Source organism: Protopterus annectens, chromosome 1.part1 (genome assembly GCF_019279795.1).
Source record: "Protopterus annectens isolate FY-2018-M chromosome 1.part1, PAN1.0, whole genome shotgun sequence".
In the NCBI taxonomy this organism is placed as follows: Eukaryota; Metazoa; Chordata; order Ceratodontiformes; family Protopteridae; genus Protopterus; species Protopterus annectens.
Window position 1 is genome coordinate 352612709 of NC_056726.1, and position 16582 is coordinate 352629290.

At 45.0% G+C, this 16582-nt stretch overlaps 1 protein-coding gene across 1 annotated transcript in view; it reads left to right on the forward strand.

The window, feature by feature from the left end:
* Positions 1-16582, forward strand: part of UBR4 (ubiquitin protein ligase E3 component n-recognin 4) — a 3959899-nt gene that overhangs the window by 1004837 nt on the left and 2938480 nt on the right.

A 16582-nucleotide genomic window follows, 5' to 3' on the forward strand; every position in this document is an offset into this window, starting at 1 on the left:
ATTGTTAGAAGTTGTACTTAGTTTGGAGTGTAGGGGTGTTTAGTGTTTGGTGGTGTTTGGATTTTATCCTTTTTAGGGTCTTCTGACATCTGGGGCAAGAAAAGACTGAGGATATGACGTCGGTCATGCGCATTTATACCCTGACGGCCTGGCGTCAGTTTAATGCGCCATGACCGACGTCAGCCATATACTTTGGTATTCGGGCCGACCAAGGACAGCGCTATACCCAAGTGTAAGGACTGCAGCAATGTGGATCTTCGAACATCTACATTTATGGTAGGTACAAAACTGTACTTTTTGTTAGATGAAGTGAGATGCTCCAGCCTTATACCCAGCAGTAGTATGTTATCAAGTTATGAAACAGCTTGCTGATCATTTTGACGAAAAAGTGTACACTTGCAACATTGGATACTGAGGCAGTTAAACTGATATGCTCCAATATCTAAATGAGGGCGGTTATTTAAAAAATGGAGGCAGTCAGTTTTTTTTTTACAAGACTGATTTGATGATGAGATTTTCTGTACTTCTCATGATCTCTGAAGGGGGACAGCAAGCATATGAATAAATGTGGGTATGGTGTCATTGGTGCATTTGCCAGAGTAGCTACTTTAAAAACAGTGTTAAGAAGACATTGCATAACTCATGATACAGCCCTAGTCTGTGGATGTTGTGTGTGTGTGTGTGTTTGGGGGGGGGGGTAGTACACAATGATCCTACTGTTAAATATATGCTTTTTTTGCCCTCTTACTCAGCTTTCACAAGGCATGAAGGAAACGAGAAGCAATCAGGGAAGCATCTATCTCATTCTTCTATTCCCAAGTACAGTCAGAATTTCCATAATAAGCAGTGACTTCTCTGTTTAAAACGAGGTCTGAACAATTCAGATAGAAGAAAAAAATTGAGTAGGTGAAGTTTTAACCACTTTGCATCATGTGGCACATCAGCAGGCAAGGAATCCTCTCCTGCTGCTTATGCATATTGGCATTGCTAGTCTGGAAAGCAGCTGTGTAGAAAAGTCTTTAAGGCAGTCTTTATCCTGGCATGGTAGAATGCCCTAGTAAACTAGATAGGGAAATCTTTTGCCAAACCCTGCTGGGACAGGGACTTTGATCCAGGACCCTTAGTCTGTTGCACAGCACTAGAATGGGATTTCCCATCTTTGATCTCTCTCGTCCCCGAACAGCTGAGTCAGAGTGTTCTGTTCATAATTTCCTTACAGACAGGCTTGAGTGACCTCAGTCTTCTGTCTCATTTGGGGAGTAAGGCTTTTACTTGCCTTTCTTTTCATTCTTCTAATACCAACAGTCCTGGAGGAAGCCAGAGGAGCAAGGAGTCCTAATTTTAATAGCCTTTGTTCTCTGCCTTGGTTTATACCCAAAGCTGAGCCTGAAATCAGTCCATTAAGATAAGTACTTTATCTGATAAATACATATTTGTCTAAGACCACCTTGGTTCTTCCTGCTGCTACAGTTTATGAAGGAGGGAGCTCTTTCTCCTACTCGCAGTTTGTGCCTTGCTGGTGCATTACAAATGCATCCTGGTTCATTATAGTGTCACTAATCTTGGTCTGACGCTACTGAGGATAGGTTATTACCCCCCATTGGGAAAGTATTCCTCAAGATGTGCTTCTTGCCTCCAAAGAAGGTCATAAGCTTATGACTAAGCAAATAAAATCTGTCTAGCAAGCAGCTGCTTATTTTTAAGCACTTCAAATATTAAAATATGGCTTGTGCATCTGTTTGTCATGTTGATTTTCCCCTAAATACTTTTCCGTTGTAATTAAATAACTTATTAATCTTGGATCACTGAGGGATTTGGTGGCACCATCTTGGGAATTGAGAGAATACTGTACTCCGCTAAATGCTGTCAGTAGCTATCAGTATTGCGCAGCAGCATATTCTTGCGTGTCTACAGAATTGATGAGAGGCTTTATTTTTATCTATTTTTTTTTCTTTTTAATTCTGTTTGTTGGGTGTTGGGGGTTAAGAGCGCTATAGGTATCATCTCTATATGCAGATGTATCAAGATAATCACTGTGCAAGTGTAACAATATGTACATATATAGAGATGTATATTGATGTATAGATATGTATAATGTAGAGATATATATTCATAGATAGGTATGTATAATATAGATATATTGCAAAACTAGTTGTGGGAAGGAGTGGAGTGGTAGAGTTGGGTGCCACCTCCCTTACTAGCAGAATTGTCTGCCCATTCCCTTTGAATTCTGTAGGATGTTTGCCCATCTAAAGATAACTCCTGACTTTGGAGGGAAATGTACCTGTCATCTGTCTGTCTAGCTAATACTCAGTTGTCTTAAAAAAAAAAAAAAAAAGTCTGTTATAATGTGCATCTGTGCATGGAGGGGAAAATGCACCCAGGTACTTCTTGAACAAGAGCCACTTCTGCTCGTATAATCATATAATTGTTTTTCTGGATGAGCACTTAATCACTGTCCACTGTTTTCTTATAGCCAGATTTTGCCATGGAAAAGTTCACTTGTTGAACCTTCTGCTGATTTTTCCTTACAGGTTTGACACTGAAAACCTTCATTTTTGTTGGCTGTTAAACTTTGCATTGGAGTTCTGAGCTTTGCACTGTTTTCTTTACTGGTACAGACAGTCTTGGAGACTAGTCCTTCCTTTTGTGCTTGTTGGTTTCCAAGTTAGCACTGAATCAGGTCTTCCATCTGCCATTTTCTTCTCATTTGAGGCTTAAATGAAGAGAGGCTCCAACATTTCTTTGGTGAGCAGGGACAGCTTAGGTATGTACTTAGTTGGAACAAAAGTTTGGAAATCAGACCAGCTGTCTGAATCTTTCAAGTAAGGGAATTTCTGAAGACCAGCATCAGCGCAGTCATACTACACTTTGGTAGCTAACTGTACTTCCTCTTTTTATAACCTACGTTGAGAAGACCTAGCAGGAGCTGAACTTGTTTAGCTGGAGCTGCACCTACATTCTGCTGCCCTTATCTAGACTTCCATTATCATATTTTCTTGGCACTGCAAGCTGGATCATTTTCTGAGAATGTAGTTTGCCACTGCAGCCCTTCTGGGCATGTGAGTTACTCAGTCATGAATTCCCAGAAAATGGTGTCTTGCTTAAGTATTCTTTATGGAAGCTACTGCACTGTCAATTTCTATGGTTTGCTATAGTACAACTATCTAAAAATTTAACCTGCATGTTGATTCAGTACTGGGATCACTGCTGCAGTAAGATTTCCCTCACTTGTTCATCGTGATTCTGACTTTAATGATTAAAAAAAGATAAGAGTGGCATAATGTCCTTTGTCCTTCTATTCCTATGTTGCAGTAGGTTCTATATCACATAGTTGAAGTCTTATAACTTCGAACATGCAATTTTCGAACCATTATGTTTGAAGTTACAAAACTTTGACTATGGATTTAAAAAAAAAAAAAAAAAAAGGGAAAACAAGATGTTTTAAGCAGGGGGCAAGCCCCCCTGTACTCCACACCCCCTCTACTTAAATATACCAACTCTGAGATCGCACCCCTTTGAACAAAATGGAAACATATGCTTATGGAGATTTCCATTCAAATGCTCGAACGTTTACAAATTTGAACTTATCGTTTCGACCATATGAGGTTTGACTACGTGATAGGAACCCATTGCAGTATTCTTAGTGTGGGATTCCCTGCCTCAGGTGACCTGAATGTCTGCTCCTATACAAAAGCTTAAGCCTGGCTGCTGCAGGTGCATGGGACGTCAGATATAGAATCATAAATCAGAGACCTTAAATGTGACGTCTGCATGCACAAACCTCAGAACTTTTCAGCCGCAGTTGACAGTCGCATCAGTCGCTTAACTCCTCTACTTTGAAGATGACTAAAACTAAGTACCCCATTGGCGATTTTGTTTTAATTCTTGCTTGAGCTTGGTTTGCTGTACCCAACCGTTGGCAGATGTCTTGTAAGAAGGGTAAATGCCAATGCGGGCGCCACATTCTGCATAAGGATACATACAACTGTTGCATTTTTTTGCCTAGGCCGAGAGCATGACTATTCCTCGTGCCCTATTTGTCAATTATTTGTACCGAAGACCCTCCGAAGTTGTCTGGCTGCCCTAAGTCTGTGTTTAGAAAACCAGAGGCTCAAAAAGCTAGCGCTCAGGATAGATCCCGAGTCAGCCACCTACGGAACTACCACTGAAAAAAGCCAAGGTTCCAAGGCCTAGTACTTCTACTTCTCCACCTTTGGGCATCCCACCAGCTTCCGATGTAAGAGTTGTGGGGACGTCCGTTAGAGCTGTCTACTTCGGCGACTCCCCTCGAAGAAACTGCTTAGGAAGTGCCTGCATAACGTCCACAGATATAGCTCTGACATCGGTAACTGCTGATGTCGAGGAGGAAACAGATAACGCCGGATGACCGACCAGGAGGCCATTACCTGAAGCCCCTACTCGTATCCAGGCCTTCTCATAAGACTACTCCTTTGAAAAGAAAGCAGAAAACTAAACGCCTTCATCCACTCAGAGGGAGTTCCAGACTGGCAATTCTTTTCAAACTCCTTGATGCAGGCCTTCATGGCCCATTAGGCCAATGGCCTCTTCCCCGTCTTCCACCATCATTCCTGCTCTCAGTCCTAGGCTGCCTCATCTGCTTCTCTCCCCCTTCCCACTGCTCATGAAAAGGAAGAACAGGAGGCTTACTACTCATCTTCATATGAATCCATTTTTTATTAATCTCAAATTGACTCTTCACGAGAATATCATTCTCCTGATGGAGTCCATTGAAGGGGACTCTCCACCAGAGGAAATCACCTTTGAGGAGACCACCACAAAGATGATTACTTTAAATGGAACACTTCCCAAATGACTGAAACTCGAGATGCTTTGAGTTACTTCCAAGTGGAATCTCCCTCCCCTTCAGCCATCCCACCAGTTATTCCTGCCTACATTGATGCATTCTGTTGAGCATCAAAAAACCCAGACTCTCAATCTCTTGCCCTTAAGAGACTTGACTATTTCTGTAAAATTCCAGATGAACAAAAATTCCTGGTAAAACCACCCCTGGCAGACCCAGCAGTTATTGCTGTTTCCCCTGACAAGCAGTCAGGACTGATTACTTCAGTCTCTTGCCTGTTGACAAAGATAGTAAAAACATGGACAGGTTAAGCAAAAAGGTTTGTACCTCTTCCACCCTAGCCTTCAGAGCTATCAACTACCAAACCCATATGATAAAATATGCCTTGGACCTTGTATCCCAAGCCTTTTCTCTCCTGTTATCCACACCCGACTGCCCTAACAAGACAGAGGTAGCATCAAAACTGTCCCTGGCTTCTCAAGGTGCCAGACATTCTATTCGATGCAGTTATGATGCAGCAGAGGGCTCTGCAAGGTCTGCAGCTTCTGCATTGGTACTCGGCAGAAATTCTTGGTTACGTCTTCAACCCCTACCAGAGGATTTCAAGTTAAAAATCCTAGATGCACCTCTAGACCACAACTTCCTGTTTGGTAAACAGTCTGCAGAACTCTTTAAAAACCTTCAGGAGAAATGTAAAGAGCTTTAAAACATCAAGCACCTACTGGTGTCTCCCATTTCTAAATTTATTTATCATTTGTTTACCGGGAAAATCCATCTTGGAACGGAGCCAATTTTCAGCGGAGGCCATGGGAGAAAGGCCTGAGATGCATGTCTTTGAAGCATGGTAGGAAATTGGGGAACCAGAAGAAACCCACACAAACACAGGGAGAATATGCAAACTCCGCACAGAAGGCACGCCAGCCGAGAATCAAACTGAAGAACCTCTTGCTCTGAGGCGACATTCTACCGCTGCACCATCCATAAATATAAATATATATTATAAATATTACAGAAATTACCCTGCTAAGACTATCTTTGTCAGAAGGACACCCTCCTTTGCTACACATCCTCTTCCAGGCGTAGGAAAGGAACCAGGAGGCAGACACCTCCATACCAGCAACCTCGCAGCCTGTCCAAAGGCAGTACTTTCATGACAGAAATGGCTCCAATGCATGACTGCCTCTCCCGCTGCCTCCCCCTGTGAGCCTGCCTCTCCCACTGCCTCCCCCTTTGGAGATCCATCACCTCAGACCGCTTGGTGCTGGCAGTAGTGCAAGAGGGATATTTCCTCTCTTGGAAGGAAAAAACCGTTTACAAGGGGCATTCCACCCCACCCCCCAAAAAAAATCAACTACACCTTATTCTTCAGGTCCTACAGGACCTTCTGAACCTAGGAACTATAGAACCTGTCCCAACAGGACAGGAAGTAAAAGGCTTTTACTCAAGATGATTTCTGGTCCCCCCCAAAAAATGGCCTTTGGAGGCCGGTACTGGATCTTTCTTTTCTAAACCTATTTCTAAAAGTTCCATCATTCAGAATGTTCTCCCTACAAAACCCTTCTTCCACTATTGCCAGCCCAGGCATTTATGGCCACACACTATCTGAAGGAGACCTACCTCCGTATTCCCGTAAAGCCATCCTACAGAAAGTAATTGCATTTCACTGGGCCCTGTTCACACTTTCAGTTTACAGACTTGCCCTTTAAATTATCTACTGCATCCAGGGTATTCACAAAATGCGTAGCTCCAGCTATAGCCTTTTGCAGAGCCAAAGGTGTCCAAATTTATCCCTACCTAGAAGACATCCTCATTGTAACAGAATGAGAAGACACCCTACAAAACCATCTGCAGTTCACCATTTCCCTGCTTCAGAGCCTGGAGTTCACCCTCAAAATCCCAAAATCATCCCTAACCCCTCAGCAGGACATAATCTTTCTGGGCTGCAGGATCAGAACAGACCTGATGCTGTCATTCCTCCCTCAGGACATAGTTCTCTCCTTCTCTATCCACTTCCAAAACCTAATGCAGGTTCAACAGATATCTGCAAGACCATTCTTGCGGGTCCTGGGGCTAATGGCAGCCACCATCCCTATGCTGCCTTTGGCCAGAATGCATATTTAAAAACTGCATTGGTACTTGAAGAATGTGTGGTCCCAACACACTTGCCCTGCCGCAAAGCAGAACTAAGGTGATGGATTCAGCAAATACTAATGAACCCAGGCCTTCCACACCCACCCTAACCCAGCACATGCATACAGATGCATCAGACCTAGGGTGAGGGTCTACTTTGAAGGGTTTCATGGTACAGGAGACCTGGCATACTACACTACAAAAGAAAGATATCAGTATGAGGGAAATTACAGCAGTCCTTCTGTCCCTGAAAGCATTTCTCCCAATCCTGCAACCAAACCCTCTTCAAATCTTAACAGACAATACCACAGTCATGTGGTACCTCAACAAACAAGGAGGGACCAAGCCTTACCTGCTTTGACGGATAACGATCTAAGTTTGAGACCTTGCCTCCTGGAACAACTTATCCCTGCAGGCAACATACATTCCTTCCCAGGACAACCAACAAGCGAATGTTCTCAATAGAACATCCTCTCTACAGCACGAGTGGATGCTGAACAGGACATTTTTCTAGTCTGTCCACTGGTGGGGCACACCTCAGGTAGATATGTTTGCCTCCTCCCAGAACAGACAATTGAAGAAATTGTGCACCAGGGATCACTCTCCATTTGCCTTGGGGGTAGATGCCTTCAGCGTTACATGGAGGGGATGGTTTCTAATTGCGTTTCCACCCTTTCCTCTCATTCAAAAAGTTCTCCTGAAGATCAGGAAGGACAAACCCAAAATCTTGCTGGTGCCTTGACTCCCTATTGGCCAAGGCAGCACTGGATGTTCATCGTGCATACAGCTGCAGTCATAACAGATGGGTTATCCTGCCATCAGGCGGGTCCTCGGTCGGCCGAATTCCAAAGTCTAGGTCCGGCGTCGGATGTCGTCGCTTCTTCCCTGACGTCAGTGCGGCAGGGGTATAAAGGAACCAGCCGACGCCATTTTCTTCAGTCTTTCTTGCTGAGCGGTGCCCGAAGCAGAAGCAGTTCGCAAGTGCCAGTCGGCCAGCTCCTGAGATTACGAATATTTTTCAACCGAAGTCTTCTTGAAAGCCAAGTACCCTGTTGGGGAAACATTTCTTGCCTCAGACCGATGTCAGACAAAGTTAATAATTGCATTTCATGTGGGAAGCAAATACCGCATAAGGATTTCCATTCCCTCTGCATTCCTTGCTTAGGCCCAGACCACAACGTCTCGGCCTGTCGTTTTTGTGCTACATTCAACAAACCCACTATTAAGCGTCGGGCGGAGTTCGCCCAACACTATTTTGGCAAAAAGTTTAATTACATTATGTCGTCGGATACGCCGACTCCAGTTTAGAGTAAAAGACGCAAAGATAAGGACCGACATACGAGGTCCACGACTTCCGACACCACGCTAAAGCCGACTACAGGTGCTCCGGTTCTCAGCAAGGTGCCTACGCAGCCCCTGACTACCGATGACACTTCCTTAGCGGTGTCTTCTGTGCCCGAGGTCGCAGACTCCTCGGCCCACTCCCCGATTACAGATACCGACGCCACTCTTGGCGTGGAAACTCAGAGTTTAGACAGGCCTGCCACCTCTCAAGGTGTTTTCAGGCCGCCGCCTTCTTTTTCCATTAAGGCTTTCACTAAATCTAAAGCAGCCATGCATACTAAAAGACAAGCTCCACAGGGCCCCTCTCCAGGCCCCATGTCTAAAAAACAGATGCTCAAAATGGCTGAGGATTTGATTACTCTTATCAGGGGGTTCTCAACCCCCCCCTCGGACAAAAGGCCCAGAGTGGAGGAAGAATACCCTTCCTCGGACCAGACCTCCATTACTTCAGAACATTCTGAAGACCAGGAACATTCATACTCCCCTTTTGAAGATTCTGATGCAGAGGAGTCCATTCCCTCTGTCTCCCCCTCTGAGGACTATTCTTTTGGGGAAACCTTGCATACCTTGAGGGAACACTTCCACTGGGAAGGCCAAGATTACTCAGACTCCAAGAAAAGGCTCAGGGATTTCCTCTTGCTCCCTCAGCACAGGCCTCTGGCTATCCCTCCTGTCTTAGACATACTAGGTGATGTGTATTCAGAGGCCAGCCTTAACCCAGATTCTTTACCTCCAGCTCCAGTCAAGCCTGACCGGTATTACCGGGTTCCTGATTCACACCAATTCCTTTACAAAAGCCCATGTGGCTGACCCAGAAACTATTTCACAGGGTCCCAAGGGAATTAAGGCCTCCACTGCCAAAAATCCATTACCTTCAGAGAGAGATTCCAGAGCTTTAGAAAGGTGGGGGGGGGGGGAGGTATTCACCTCGGCCACTTTAACCATGAGGGCATTAAACTGTCAGTTCCATATGTTAAAGTATCAGCAGTTTTTGTTATCTCAGTTGAAAAGCAAAATGTCACAACCTGAACAACCAGATTTGAAGGAGTTGCAGGATTTGTTGCATAGTGCAGAACAAGTGGGTAAACATACCTTGCAATGTGATTTTGATGCTTTAGAGGCCTCATGTAGAGCTGCTGTTACAGGATCAGTCATACGTAGACATGCTTGGCTCAAAGAGCAAACCTTACCAGATCATGTCAAAGCTAAATTACTAGATGCACCTCTTCAAAAAGATGTATTGTTTGGTGTTAAAGCTGAGGAGGTATTAAAGAAAACGGAGGAAAAGGCAAAATCAATGCAAACAGTGAAAGATTTCCTACAGGTACAACCTCCATGTTTCAGTAGAAATTGGCCTTCAAAAAATTGGTCCTTTCCAGCCACGGACAGACCTCAAAGAGGTAGATACAGGCGCCCGAGGGGTAGAGGGCAATCTCAAGGATCATTTAGAGGCAGACAATGGCAAGCACCTACACCAAGAGGTGGAGAGGATAGATCACAGCCATTCAGGAAGCAGAACCAATGACTTTCCCCTGTGCATGCCAAGCAAACTTCTAATGGCAGCACCTTTAGGCGGAAAACTGGCATTATTTTCGAAAAATTGGCATATTGTTACAAAAGACAAATGGATCCTGGACATTATAGACAGAGGTTACAGATTACACTTTCACACCCCTTCCAAAAATGAGGCATGCCAAACCTGCCACAAAATCAAAGGGCAGAGGCACAAAAACAAATTTCAGCTCTCATGGACATGAAAGCTATTCAAGAGGTACCTGCACAAGAACAGGGTCAAGGTTTTTATTCCAGACTATTCCTGGTACCAAGGAAGGACAAAGATTGGAGACCTATTTTGGACCTATCCATCCTAAACACATATTTACTCGTACCAAAATTCAAGATGCTCACATTACAGCAGCTTCTTCCCATGCTGGGCAAGGAGTCTTGGCTGGTAACATTGGACCTCAAGGAGGCATACCTGCATGTCCCTATCAGACAAGATTGCAGAAGATGCCTCAGATTTCTTGCAGGTTCAACCCATTATCAATTCTCTGCATTGCCCTTTGGCTTATCTACTGCGCCCAGAGTGTTCAGGAAATGCCTGGCATCAGTAATTGCCTTCTGCAGACTTCAAGGGATACAAATATACCCATATTTGGACGACTGCCTGATCCAAGCGGACAGCAAACACATACTTTTGAAACACCTGGCGTTTGTAATAAAGTTGTTGAACTCTCTGGGATACACAGTCAACAAAAAGAAATAGACTAATACCCTCTCAAACCAAAATTTTCCTGGGTGCCAGCTTGAATACAAATGCCCAGATGGCCTACCTCACGCCAGAGAAACAAGGGCAACTAACTCAATACTTCAGAAAACTGGCAACCTTCACCAGGCTGACTGCAAGGAAAATCCTGCAGGCTCTGGGATTCATGGCATCTTGCATCATGCTAATCCCATGTGCAAAGATGCATATGAGGAAACTTCAGTGGTACCTAAAAAACTTATCTTCTCAAGACAGCCACAGTTTGGAAACAATTGTACCACTGATTCCATGCCTCCAAAAGGAATTTCTGTGGTGGGCTCAAGCATGCCAAAGAAACATAGGTCTTCTATTATGCTTGCCTCAAGCAAATCAAATCATTACAATAAGACGCCTCGGACTACGCCTGGGGGGTGCACATGACAGATCAGTGCATTCAGGGCAAATGGTCACAAAAAGAAAAGCACCTACACATCAATCAAAAGGAAATGCTAGCAATAAAAATTGCTATTATGGCTTTCAAAGACCTACTGCATCCAGGCCAGCTATTGATAAGGACAGACAAACACCACAGTGATTTGGTACATAAACAAACAGGGAGGAACCCATTCATATCCCCTGTGCAGGCTAGCCATGTCTCTTTGGAACATGGCTCTGGAATTACAAATCCAACTTCAAGCACAATTCCTGCCAGGCAAGGAAAACACGCTGGCAGACAACCTAAGCAGAAATATGACAGATCCACACGAGTGGAAGTTGCATCCTCAAGTTTTTACAAAGATAATTCAAGCATGTGGAAGGCCAGACATAGATCTCTTTGCTACCCACAGAAATTACCAATTGACAAAATTCTGCCCAAGGACCTATCATCCACAGGCCTGAAAAGTGGACGCACTCGCTTTCAGTTGGACAACAATGACAGTTTATGCCTTTCCACCTCTTCCTCTGCTGCCCAAAGTTCTATTAAAAGCCAGAGCAGACAGACCAAAGATGATTCTCATTGCTCCAGACTGGCCAAGACAACACTGGTACCCACTCCTGAGGAGCCTGACGCATTCCCCACCATGGATCCTGCCTCTAATGCCTCTTCTGTTGACTCAGCACAACTTCAAAACTCTTCACAGTCAGCTGAAAACACTCAATCTAGCTGCATGGAGGATTCCTTAAATTCACAACACACCCTACTCTCCAAGGAGGTGCAGGATGTCATTTTGGAGGCCAGAAGGCCTTCTACTAGAAAAGCCTACTCCGCAAAATGGAAACGGTTTTGTGCCTGGAATCAGAAAAAGGGTCAGAATCCTGGAATACTGAATTTACCTCAAATATTACAGTACCTAGCTGAGATGCTAAGCAGTGGACTTTCATTCTCCTCCATCAAAATCCATGCCTCAGCCATTTCTGCAGAGTACAACACTGATCCTCCTTTATTCTCTCACCCTCTCTTAAGACAGTTCCTCAGAGGGGCTAAGAATATAAAACCCCCAAGGAAGCCACCAGTACCTGCTTGGGACCTCAATTTCATTCTAGAAAAACTGACCCTGCCTCCATTTGAGGCCTGCTGCTTCAACAGAACTGCAATATTTGTCATGGAAAACAGCCTTCCTTCTGGCTATCACCTCAGCATGCAGGGTTTCGGAACTACAAGCCCTTATGGCTGTGCAGCCTTTCATCATTTTCCATCAGGACAGAGTTTCCTTACGAACCAACCCTTCCTTTATGCCAAAGGTAGTATCCAGGGTTGCCTTGAATCAGGCTATCCACTTACCTACCTTTTACCCTAATCCACAAAACAAAGGGGAGAGACTACTACATTCCTTGGACATTCACAGACAGCTTCGTTATTATTTGGACAGAACAAAGCCATTCAAAAAATCAGAGCAACTCTTTGTGTCCTATGCTCCAGGTGCTCCAGGGAAGGCTATTTCCAAACAGACACTCTCAAAATGGATAGCCCACTGTATATGCTTTTTTTATTCTTTTCATGGTAAAACTGTACCTACAGGCATCAGATCTCACTCCACAAGGGCCACGGCAGCAGCTTTCCTCAGGGGGTTCCTACCAAAGATATTTTGGAAGCAGCCACTTGGAGTTCTGTACATAATTTCTCCAAGCACTATCGCCTACCATTATACTCCAAATCTAGAGTGGGCTTTGCCACTGCAGTCTTTCAGGGCATCCATGCTCCTCCTAGTTCCACTTAGTGCCTACCACCCCTTTTTTAGCTTTGGGATTCTACCCATCTGTTATGACTGCAGCTGTATGCACGATGAACATAGTACAGTTCTGTACCTACCATAAATGTAGATGTTTGAGTGCTAATACAGCTGCAGTCCCGGTTTCCCTCCCTCCTTCCCCTCTTGGGACAGGCCTAATGGCTAACACCTCCTCATACAACCTGATTGGGGTATTTTTTTATGGTGTATTTGCTTGCAACTACTGTTTTTTGATTATATTTCATTGCATTATTACATAAATTTATGTTTTGCCTTCCTTCTGGGGGCACCTGACATCTGGGGCAAGAAAAACTGAAGTAAATGGCGTTGGCTGGTTCCTTTATACCCCTGTCGCACTGACGTCAGGGAAGAAGCGACGACATCCGATGCCGGACCTAGACTTTGGAATTCGGCCGACCGAGGACCCGCCTGACAGCAGGATAACCCATCTGTTATGACTGCAGCTGTATTAGCACTCGAACATCTACATTTGTGGTAGGTACAAAACTGTACTTTCCCCCTACTACTCTAACCAAGGGCAGTTACCACAAGTTACCCCACAAGGTGGACCTACTCGCACAACAGGAGATCTCTCATTCACCCTGACCTACAGATGGTAGGTATAACACCCTGGGTGATGAACTTTTAATTCCTTTCAGACACCACTACTCTGAGGATGTGCTTTTAGTCCTGCGGGAGGCCAGGAAACCTATTATAAGGAGATCCTACATGTTAAAATGGGAAAGATTCTCCAAGTGGTGTCCCATAGGCACAGGGATCCCTTTCAAGCGGACACCCCCTGTAGTCCTTACTTGTGTGTGAACTTATCAAGGTGGCCTTTCATACTCCGTGAAAGTCCACCTATCTGCAGGCTTTGTCTGGTTACCTACCACTAGAACCCCCTCTACTAGCCAGTTTAGATGTTAAATTATTCCTGAAAGGGGTCTTGCACATCAGACCACAAGAAACCCGTCCCACCTCCTTGGAACTTGAACTTCATCTTGGAAAAACTCACAGTGCCTCCATTCAAACCAGCCAGTGCTGCAACGCTCAGGATGTGCACATGAGACTGTACTGTTGGTGGCCCTTACCTCTGCTAAAAGGGTGTCAGAGTTACAAGCTCTCATGGCCTGCTCACCCTACATTACCTTCCACAAGGATAGGGTGATCCTCCACGTTATCCCATCGTTCATGCCAAAAGTGGTCAACGAACTGTCCTTAAGCCAATCCATTCAACTGCCCACCTTCTTCCCCTCTCCCATTAATGACAGTGAGAGGATACTCTATTCCCTGGTTGTGCACAGACAACTAAGAATGTTCTTCTGTTCCTGTGTTGCAGTACTCATACTGTGGGATATCCCACCTCAGGTGACCCGATGTCGGCTCCTATATAAAAGTTTAAGCCTAGCTGCTGTAGGTGCGAAGGATGTCACACGCTGTGCCGTAAACCAGGGGCCATAAATATGATGTCTGCACGCACAGACCTCAGAACTTTTCAGCAGCAGACAACGTTAATTTGACCGCTTTGTTCCTACAACCGAAGACTTCTAAAGATAAGTACCCCATTGGGGATTTTTTCACTTGCATATGCTTGTTTGGTTGCTGTAGATTCTACTTTAGCCAATGTCTAAGAACGAGCAAATGTAACTGCTGGCATCCGATACTGCACAAAGACTCTCATGACCAGTGTGCATTTTGCTTAGGAAAAGAGCACGACCATAAGGCCTACCCCATTTGTCAGTCTTTCATGCCAAAGACCCTACGCAGCCGATTGGCTGCGCTTAACTTGTACTTAGAAAATCAAAGACTAAAACGCCTAACTCAGGATGGATCCTGAGTTAGCCGTCCAAGCCGAACAACCAATGAAAAGTCCAAGATTTCCAGGCCTACTCCTGATTCCGCTCTGCCTTCGGCCGTCCCTCCAGCTACTGATATGGCCGAGGAACACCCGATTACTCCGTCAGGTTCGGCGGCTCCTCTGGAAGAGACTGTTTCTGCAGGCATGGAATGCACATCTGCGGAGTTGAGCCAGACGCTGGCTATAACAGACATCAAGGGGGAATCTGCACTTGGTCGGCTGACCCGAGACCTCTCCTGCTTCCCCACAGGCCTCTGTCTGTAAGCCTACCCCTAAGCCCACGCCAACAAAGAAAAAAAACAGAAGACTAAACACTTGAGCATCATGTCTCGAGGAGCTCCAGATTGGCAGTAGTTTACCAACTCACTAATGCTGGCCTTTATGGCTCTTAGGCCCTGCAACTACCAATATTCCTGTGTTGAGCCCCAGGCTAGAATCTGCTTCCTCCCTACTTTTAACCACTACTCATCAATGAGAACTACCACCACTGCAGTCCTACTATTCTGAGGAATCTATTTCCTGTCTCTCTCAAATTGCCTCACCTGTGGATTATTACTCCCCAGATGAAGACTCTATTGAAGGAGATTCTCCATTAGAGGACATTACCTTTGGGGAAACTGTTACAAAAATGAAAGGGTACTTAAAGTGGGATACTGCTTTAATGTCAGATACCAAGAAAAGATATTATGAACTCCTACAACTTGAGTCACCGTCCCCTTCAGCTATTCCTTTTGTACTTCCAGCTTTCCTGGATGCTTTTAACTCTTTCTCCAAAAACCCAGAATCACAACCTCCTGCCCCTAAAAGGCAGGATAGATTTTATAAAGCGCCTGATGACCAGAAATTCCTGTTGAAACCTCCCCTGCCTGACTCAGCAGTTATTGCTGTGTCTCCAGACAGTCTAGGCAGTTACTCTCTGCTTCACGTTTGCAACAGACAGCAAATCCATGGACAGAATGGGTAAAAGGTATACACCACCTCTGCTCTTGCCTTCAGGCTATCAGTTACCAAACCCACATGATTAAATACGCCGTCGTCTCCCAGACTTCCACCTTACCGACCAGCTAGCCCAGACTGTCCAACCAAAGCTGACATTGCATCCAAACTGTCTCTAGCTACACAAGTAGCCAGACCCCTCAATAAGGTGCAGTTACGATGCAGAAGATGCTTCAGGCAGGTCAGCTGCCTCTGCATCTGCCTTACGCAGATGCTCCTGGCTTTGCCTACAACCTCTACCAGAGGATTTTAAATCCAAAATCATGTATGTTCCTCTGGCCCACAACCTTTTAGCTGGGAAAAACTCGGCAGAACGTTTCAAAAACTTACAAGAGAAATGCAAAGAACTACAGGACATTAAGCATCTGCTGGTGGCCCCCATCCCTAGATATTATAGGAGCTACCTAGCAAAAATATTCTTTGTCAGTAGGATTCCTGCAGCATCACACCCTTCCTCCTCAAGGCCCTGCAAGGCATCAGGGTGACAGCCATACTCCAGACCCCCCAACTGTCGGCCACTGGCCAAACAGCCCTTTCCAGACAGAGGGGACACCTCATCAGCAAGACTGTCCTGCTCAACTGCCTCTGCCCGCCCCCCTTACCCACTTCCTTCCCTTCTGGAAAGCCATCACAGCAGATCTTTAGGTTGTTTCCATCATTCAAAAAGGATATTTCCTAAACTGGAAGGAAAGACCAAAACCAAAAATAATCATTTTCTCTCCAAAAAATCTGCATAATCCATTCCCTCTCATTCTGAAAGAACTCCTAACTCTAGAACGAGTTCCTTCAGGACAGGAAGGACAAAGCTTCTATTCCCGTCTTAGTTTCAAAAAAGGATGGCCCTTGGAGACTAATCCTAGACTTGTCATATCTGATTCTCTTCCTGAAGTTCCCTCCTTCAAGATGCTTTCCTTCCTGAAGGTTACCATCTCGCTAAACGTCAAATTCGCCTT